This window comes from Lycium ferocissimum, chromosome 6, assembly GCF_029784015.1.
Source record: "Lycium ferocissimum isolate CSIRO_LF1 chromosome 6, AGI_CSIRO_Lferr_CH_V1, whole genome shotgun sequence".
Taxonomy (NCBI): domain Eukaryota; kingdom Viridiplantae; phylum Streptophyta; class Magnoliopsida; order Solanales; family Solanaceae; genus Lycium; species Lycium ferocissimum.
The window spans coordinates 61,111,346-61,119,880 of record NC_081347.1 but is presented as its reverse complement, the minus strand read 5'-3'; positions in this window follow the sequence as shown (position 1 = coordinate 61,119,880).

Sequence of the window (8,535 nt, the reverse complement as noted above, 5' to 3'; positions counted from 1 at the left end):
TTTTTCTTCTAGAAATACCCAGATGTCCACTTCCATCTCATACCAAACATGGAAGTACATGTCATGCCACAATTACTAACATAATTCATCCCTCGTAATAGACATCGTACAAAGAGCTATTACCTCGGTAACCTTTTGTAACCAACAATAACTCATGTTCATCGCTATTAAAATAATTTCGGTCCAACTAGCATTCTAAGTTTCTAACTATGACCCATTTACGCATAACAAAGGACTGCGCATACACATAATAACGTAGATACTTAACTCACCTTTCGAATTTTGCTAACAACGAAGACTAAGAAACAAATGCGTGATATATTCTCCGTCTCATGAACCTATGCTTTTTCTTCCAACCAAGATGGCAAGATCTTTACCTCCATCTTCAAAACTATCCCTAAATTGACCATGTCCCTAAAAATAATTCAAAACTTCCATATAGTAGATGTCCACCTCCATCTCATTCCCAACACCGGAATCCATATCCGTGACACATTCACTAACATAACTTCATTCGTCATATAGAGATCGGCCACAACAAGCCATTACCTCGGTGCTCTTTTGTAAACAACAATAATTCATAGTCATCTGCTATTAAAATAATTTCGATCCAAGTAGAAATTTAACGCGTGACCACGATACACAAGAAAAAGGCGCATACACGTGATAACATAGTTATTTAACTCGGCCATCACATTTTTGCTTTGCTTCTGCATACCCGGGTTATCAAGCGAAAAGCTGGGAAGCTTGTAGTAGGCAAGAGTAGGCAAGATAAAGAACCATTGCCCAAATGCCCCTAACAATTGAAAAACAAAAAGCAATTACTTCAAATTCTCATTACATAATTAAATGATTGAATAAAACATGCTTAAAATGTACACTTTTTCCAAAGAAAAGAAGCAACATCAACCCAGGAAGTGTTTTGCGGTTCAAGAACTCCACTTGCCATTAAAACGGGATGCATAAGCAAGTCAAAACATACAGATATAAACTTCATGTCAAACACTAAATCACATTAGCTTTAAAAACTTTGGAAATTCTAGAAAAACGTGAGCAAGAAAGGGATAGGATTCATAGCCCAAGTGTAAGGTTTTATCTTTTCTTCTTTTCCAGATTTTTGATAAAGAAAGAGAGTTAGTTATGCAAACGCAACCTTCTATTTTGCTCAAAGAAGAGAACTGCCAAGTAGCACTTCTCAAGGAAAAAGGAAAAGTTAATCATTTTTCCTTTGCCGTTGATACTAAAAGACGAAGAAATAGACAACAGAGTCAACAAAGTGATCAGATCCCTGACAATTTGGATTTATGGAATGAAAGTTGGCAATCAGAATACAAAAACAAAGGAGGCAAGGACCACCACAAGATGACACAACTATATCCATAATGAATCTTTTTATCAACAATTTGATAGACTTATCTAGATATTTCTCTTTTCCTAATGCATTGAATTAGGAAGGGTAAAGTCAATCACATTGAATCGAGAAACAATGAGACCCGAGGTCTATACAAAATTCAGCTCAAATCGATCTATAATTCGAAGATGAGTGGAATGTCAAAAAGGTAAGTTGAGATCGAAACGAACGAAGATACAAAGAGAAATAATTGTACGACTACCAACAGATATTAGGGAATTCGAACTGCAAACAATGCAAGTAATGTTAATGTTGAAAAATTTGGAGGATTAATCTTTTGCTACATCCTATGAAAGATCATAAGAGAAGAAGTTCTGCAGAGCAAGCTTACTGCAGAGCAAGTTCGGTGTGTCTCCTCAACACAAAGGATTCAAATGTTTGGACCCATCCACTAATCGGATAATTCTTTCACATTAAGAACATTTTATAGAATCCTCGTTTGCATATAATTCTATGTTTCCAGCGAAGAGTGAAACCTCTACACTTGTTGTACCTTCCTCACAAACTGCCTCTCCTATATTTTCTCCATTTAATTTGCCTACTCAGTGTGCTTCACCAATTGACTTTATCTCCTCATTCGATATAACTTCTTCTCCTTCATCTTTATTTCCTAAAAACTTGTCTACAACTTCTCCTAGGACTCTAACTTCCTTACTTTCAAATAATCAGTTTTCTCCACCTGCTACACATGTTATGCGCAGTTCTCCTATTTTATCTCCACATCCTTCTCTTGTTCCTAATTCACGTATTTTAACTACTGACCCATCACTTTCCTTATCCCCACAAAATCAGCAACCAATTTCTCGTACGCATCCCGTAATGCGTAATTCTAGTTCAATGCAACCATATTTTCCAGAGGTATCAACATCCATTCCCTCTCAAGATGCGCAATCATTATCTCTTTCTAATTTAATTCATTCTCAAGCTTTAGCCTCAAGACAATCAGATAACCGTGCTCATGTCATGGTTACGCGTTCGATGACAGGGTCGTTAAAACCATGCGTTGTTCCCTCTCTTAAGATAAAAGAATCAACTTATCCTCAGAAGCAGCGCATCCGGGTAAGTCTTGATTGTTTTCGTATCTTTGCTTTGTCTTACATTAAAATAAGAAATAGTTATCGGAGTTATTAAAAAAAAAAAGCTGTGAAAAGGAAGTAGGTTGATTCAGAAGAGTCATGTTTATTAAATTAGACGTTGGGAATACACGTTGAAAGATTAAAATGTACAACAAAAGGCCCAAGATAAGTGCAAAAACTGAAAGGGTTACAATGTATCAGCAAGTTACTAGTAACTAATCACCATTCAGAGCATCCACTGTTCTCATCAAAATTGCAGTAATAATAAAAACTCTTCCTATGTGGTTATGGTAGAATTAACCTACGGTTTCTTCTTCAAACCCCTCTGGAATCTTCCGTGAGGATAAACAGGAAGGAACTTGGCAAGTCCATAAGTAGACATGTCAAGAAGAGCATCAAGAAATTAAACTTCTTAAACGTTCTCTTCTTTGGTTGTTGCCTAAAACATTCACCTTCAATTTCCATCGAGGGTGGTACAATAAGTGCCTGTGGAATTGAAGTAGCTAGAGAAAACAAAAAAGAAAAGAAGAGGAAAGGAAGAAGATGATTACACAAGTTCAAAAGCAAAGTGATTAGATAATTGATGAAAACACTATCAAAACAAAGTTATGTTGTTGATTGAAAATTAAGGATGCGCTTAGGGATCGTAGAAATCGACTTAGCCATACTACAAACCCGCTAAAGGGACCGGCACGTCCGATCCCATGGTCCGCTCGGGCTTAAAATGAAATTCCATAAAAATCAATTATTGTCTGAAACAAAAAAGAGGAGGGGAAGATAACAATTCTATTATAAAGCTTAAGAACAAGTACAAGGGTTAACTATCTGGAGCAGCTCCAGCAACAGGTGGTGACCCAGAGTCCTTACTCCTCGGTCCATTCTCCTCAGGGTCTTGGATGTCCTCGATAGCCATCTCTGCAGCCTTCAAGTCAATTTCAACCTCAAGCAGCGACGTAGGAAGGTCAAAGTCACGGGCACTTGCCTCTTGAAGCGTATCCCTCCGAGTTTCTAGAATGGCCAAGTCACGACGGAGTCGTAATTTTTAGCATCGGGCTCGAAGGCGATCTCGAAAACCTCAAAACTGGAAAGTTTTTCCAGATGTTGTTCAAATCATCCTCGAGCCTGGTTGCTTTGTTCTGTGACGAGGCCAAAGTGCATAGGAAAATTCGCTCGTACTCTGTCAAATTATAGTAAAGTTTAAGATATCGTCCCACAGAGATTGGAACCACTTATGCTACAGATTTGTATTATCTTTGTTACTATTTGAGAGAATCAAATTGATGAAAGGAGAGGTTTTGAAATTATAAATTTCTTAAAATAAAATAAACAACTTATTAGAAAATTTAAAAAGAAAAGAGTTGGGAGTCGTTGAATCCACTTGATATAATTATAATAAAATCTCATTCTATTAAATTTCACAAAAGAATAGAGAAACTTATTTGACTTGATTTGTGTTATGAGGAATAAAAACCTCTTGTGATTAGCCCTTAAAATCACTAAACTTATTTGAGTCAGTCCCTCCGCGAGAATTAGAACTGAAAGAAATAGAATAGAGACCCCTCAAATCATTAAACTTATTTGAGTCAATCCCTCCGTGAGAATTAGGACCGAAAGAAATAAGATAACAATTTTAAACCAACAAAATTATTTGAGTTAGTCCCTCCGTGAGAATTAGGACTAAAAGAAATAATATTGAGATTTTTTGAATCGATAAACTGCTTGAATTAATCCCTCCGTGAGAATTAGGACTAAAAGAAGCAAGATCAAAGATTTGAATATCAAAACATGAAAAAAATTAAAGTAAAGACAATATTATAACATCATACCAAGCTTCTTCAACTATCCCAACAAAAAGAAACAACTCCATTAAGGAGTATGTAAGAAAGAAATCAAAAATAAAATACTACTCCTACAAATATAAAATAAAAAGAAGAGAAATAGAGCAAAGACTATTTCTTGTATCTTGCTAAAAATTGGATGCCCTTTGTCTTCAGAGTAGCTTGCTACTTATAGAAATGGATGCCTGACTTTTTCTCCATAGACGCATCTGTGGATGCCATAGATGCGACTGTGATGACTGACGCATCTGTGGATACCATAGATGCGACTGTGGTGACGGACGCGTCTGTGGATGCCATAGATGAGATTGTAAATTTTCACGGATGTGTCTACGGAGTTGTAGATGCATAAGTGGTTCTCTTTTCTTTGGCAATTTGTTCCTTCCCTTTATTTCTCTTGTATTCTTTTTCCTGCAAGATTTGTTAGAAGATATGCGGGAATATGATAGTATTATTCATGTTTTATTTATAAATCTTATTTTTTATATACAAAATTACATGAATAATTTATATCCATCATTCTGCAGACCCACATACGAGGAAGTCAGGATTTGAAAGAGAATTCTCTTGGTCTTTTAGCGAGTTGGCCGCATCTTCTAACCGCATTCTCAAAGAGGCCTAGAAGGAATCAGAATATCGAATTTTAGCCTGGAGCCTTTCTATTTCAAACCGCAGACGGTCGTTTTCTTCTTGGAGTTTGACTTCGCCACGAGAGGGAGCAATGGTTCGAGAAAATTCAGTAGTGGAGGTAGCAACCACATGACCCTAAAAGAGGGATAGTTAAAAGGTCAACCAGCAACACTGGGGACTTATAAAGAGATTCATAGAAAAGGCAAAATAAATACCTGAAGGAACAAGTTGGCCAGGTGAGCCAGTGAAGATTCCAAGCTGGCAACTGGCGGTTTGGGATATGGAGATGAGCCCGAAGTTCCAGTTTCAACTGGCGGAATAAAATTCCTTTACGATGGTTCGCAGACTGGGACAACAGGGCTTTCCGAACATAATTCAGCGGGAGAAACCTTGGGCTCCCCGGATGCTTTCTTTGGAAGCATTAGGCAAGGGATCCTGGGGACCACCAACCTGTGGCTACTCATCATCATCATCAATAAAAACCAACCTGGGCTAAGCACCCTATTGTGCTTTTCTCCACACTTCCATAAGCCGGCGTCGGGTCCGAACTCTAGAACCAATTACTATAGGGAAAGTTGATGCATCTTTTGGTCTATGTTTTCGGCTGGAGGAAGCGGCATTAACAATGTTTGACAGGGCATTTTTTTGAGTGGGGACTCTCCGAGAAGTGGTCTATTTCACAGAAAGGCTTGCAAGGAGAGGATGAGTGAGAAAGTGGAAGAAAGAAAAGGTGTGAAGCCATACGCAACGAATAAAATTGAGTTTCACCTACCGTGGCTTTTTCCCCTCCACCTATTGGAGGTCATGCTTCTCTAAGATTGAGTCATATTGGGAATGGCACGCAGCAGTGGAACAACCCACTCGAAAATCCTGACTAAAAGTTTCGACTCTACAGGAACCGCTAGAAAATAGCATAGATACGGAAAAAGGAATGAGCAAAATGAGAAGTGGTATAATAAAAAGAGAAAATAGGAAATTCCAGTGAGGGGTTTACGAGTATTATTTCATGCCCCCGGAAATGGCTCGGGTGCAGAACGATCAAGGTGACAGGTCTGGATCATCACGAACCTATGAAGCCATCCCCGATCAAAATCATCCTCCGGATTGACCAGACAGCGTTTTCCACCAGGATATAGGTGAACTAACCCTCCTCGGAACACTCGGGAAGCATACAAGTGCATCAAATAACCAAGGGAGAATGCAACTCCGGCCTGGTCGGCCAGAAGTTGAATGCAGTAGACCAGGCGCCAAATTTGAGAGGCAACTTGACTGATACAAACCCGGTATCGGCGGCAGAAATCTTCAATGATTTGGGGAACTAGTGTCACACCCTAAATTTGGGGTGGCGTGACCGGCACTCGATGCCAAACTAGGCCCGAGCGAACCACTCTACATCTGAAACTCTAGGGAAATAACCCCCAACTTAAACCGATAAGGCCTACCTGCACACAGACAATACCAACAAGCCGGCGAGGCCGCAATCTGGATATATATATATAAATACTGACTATCTCGTCTGAATTGGTCACACACACACCCAAAATATATATACATAACTGAGCAAGCCGATGAGGCAGCTATGATCGTACAAAGCTAACAGTATCCAAACAGACATATATAAACGGACGAGGCTGTCACACAGACACACTATATACAGGACTTGTCTACAAGCCTCTAGGGAAAGTATGACTGTACCATGGTCGGGACAGGGCCCCGGCCCATAAAATCTGTGATCAAAAGGGAGAGACTCCAAAGACCTGGCAACTTCGAACAAAAGAGAGCTCACCAATTAGCTGGTGTCAAATCCTGCCTACTGGGGAGGTCTATCAATCTGTCGATCTGTACCTGCAAGCATGAATGCAGCACCCCCGGCAAAAGGGACGTCAGTACGAAATAATGTACCGAGTATGTAAGGCAAACGATAACTGAAACTGAATTGAAAACAATACAATCTGGAGGCCAAAGAATGCCCTGAATATCTCACCTGAACCGTCTCTTATGAAATGCAATATAATACTATTAGATATCTCACTGACCAAGTGGCCAGGCAACTGTAAAATCTCACTGACCAAGTGGCCAGGCAATATGTCTCACCGACCGTCGGCCGTGCAATCGTCTCACCGACCGGTGAGCCGTGCATATCCGTCACGCCCGAACCATGGCACGGGCGAAACACGGCACTCGGTGCCCTTCTTGCACGCGACCGAGCGAACCACATGGCTTGCTGAATCATCATGGGGCATAACATGAGCGGAATATAACGTGAATGCATGATGAGCCTTTATAAAACGTAGTAAGTCATAATACTAAATAAAATACTTGTTTAAACATGAGTGCGGAAACAACATGAATGAGCCAAAATGGCTATACGACTCCGAATGTCCGACACAACATAACCGACTTTTCTAGTCTACGAAACCTCTATCATGAGTCTGACTGGAAAACATACTTCATCGACAAGGCCCTCGGCATACCTTAGATGCATAACTAATCATAAAACAAAAATTGACTAAACCCCGAATGAGATGGGGCTCACCAATAAGCTTATACAAATGTTGTCCTGCGAGCGTACGTGTCGTCCGTATATCGGACTTCGCATCGTGAAATGTGCCCCCGGCAATAGAAAGGGGACGTCGCACTTTGAATGTACTGGTATGTAAAGCAACTGAATGAAATAACATGGGACATGAAATAATAATGATAGGAACTGAAACCTGGTCATGAACATGAATATATATATATATATATATATATATATATATATATATATATATATATATATATATATATATATAACATGATAAAAATATCATAAGTAGGGAGAGCAATAACTTATAACCGATACATGGTCCGGTGCTTGCGCCCCCGCCGAATACTCGGTCCTTGCCGGGGAACATGAGATTTAATAAAATATGAAAGGATCCGGTCATTATGAGAGATCGTCCGGGACATGGGCGGAGCGATCCTCATCCTACGGTGGCTACGTAGTTTCGAGCTACCGAAGCCTTCCTCGGTAATTAAAGCAACTCCCAAAATCATGAACATGTAAAATAAGTGGCACTTGCTGCCCATGGTTTTCATGAATATAACTTGCGTTTGTACATGGATATCATAAATTATAGCTTGCATGAACTTGTAAAACATGTATAGTATTTTCTTGAAAATAGCATAATATATCATAAACTAGCATGCACGAACCCATGGAAAGAGATATATGGATTTTTCACAGTTACGGACGTATTCTTAATAATCATAAAGAAATATTAAGAGCTCAACGATGGAATTATAACAATTCATACATAATATAATCATGGACATGGACCTAGGGTTATCATGAGCATGGTATAGAAACCCTAGTTTTCGTAAAGAATCATAATTTATGGATTATGAGGCGTGGGGAAGAACAATGATGTTCCCACCCGTAGATAGTAACTCTACATACCTTAGTCGCTCCAAAACTTGAATTAAAGACTTGAGCTTTGAAGAAGATTTCCAAAATCTTGAATTCTTGAACCTTGAGATGGGTTTTCTTGAAAATCCTAGGTTAAGAATGATGATTTCTTGTTTAGATTACAAGGAT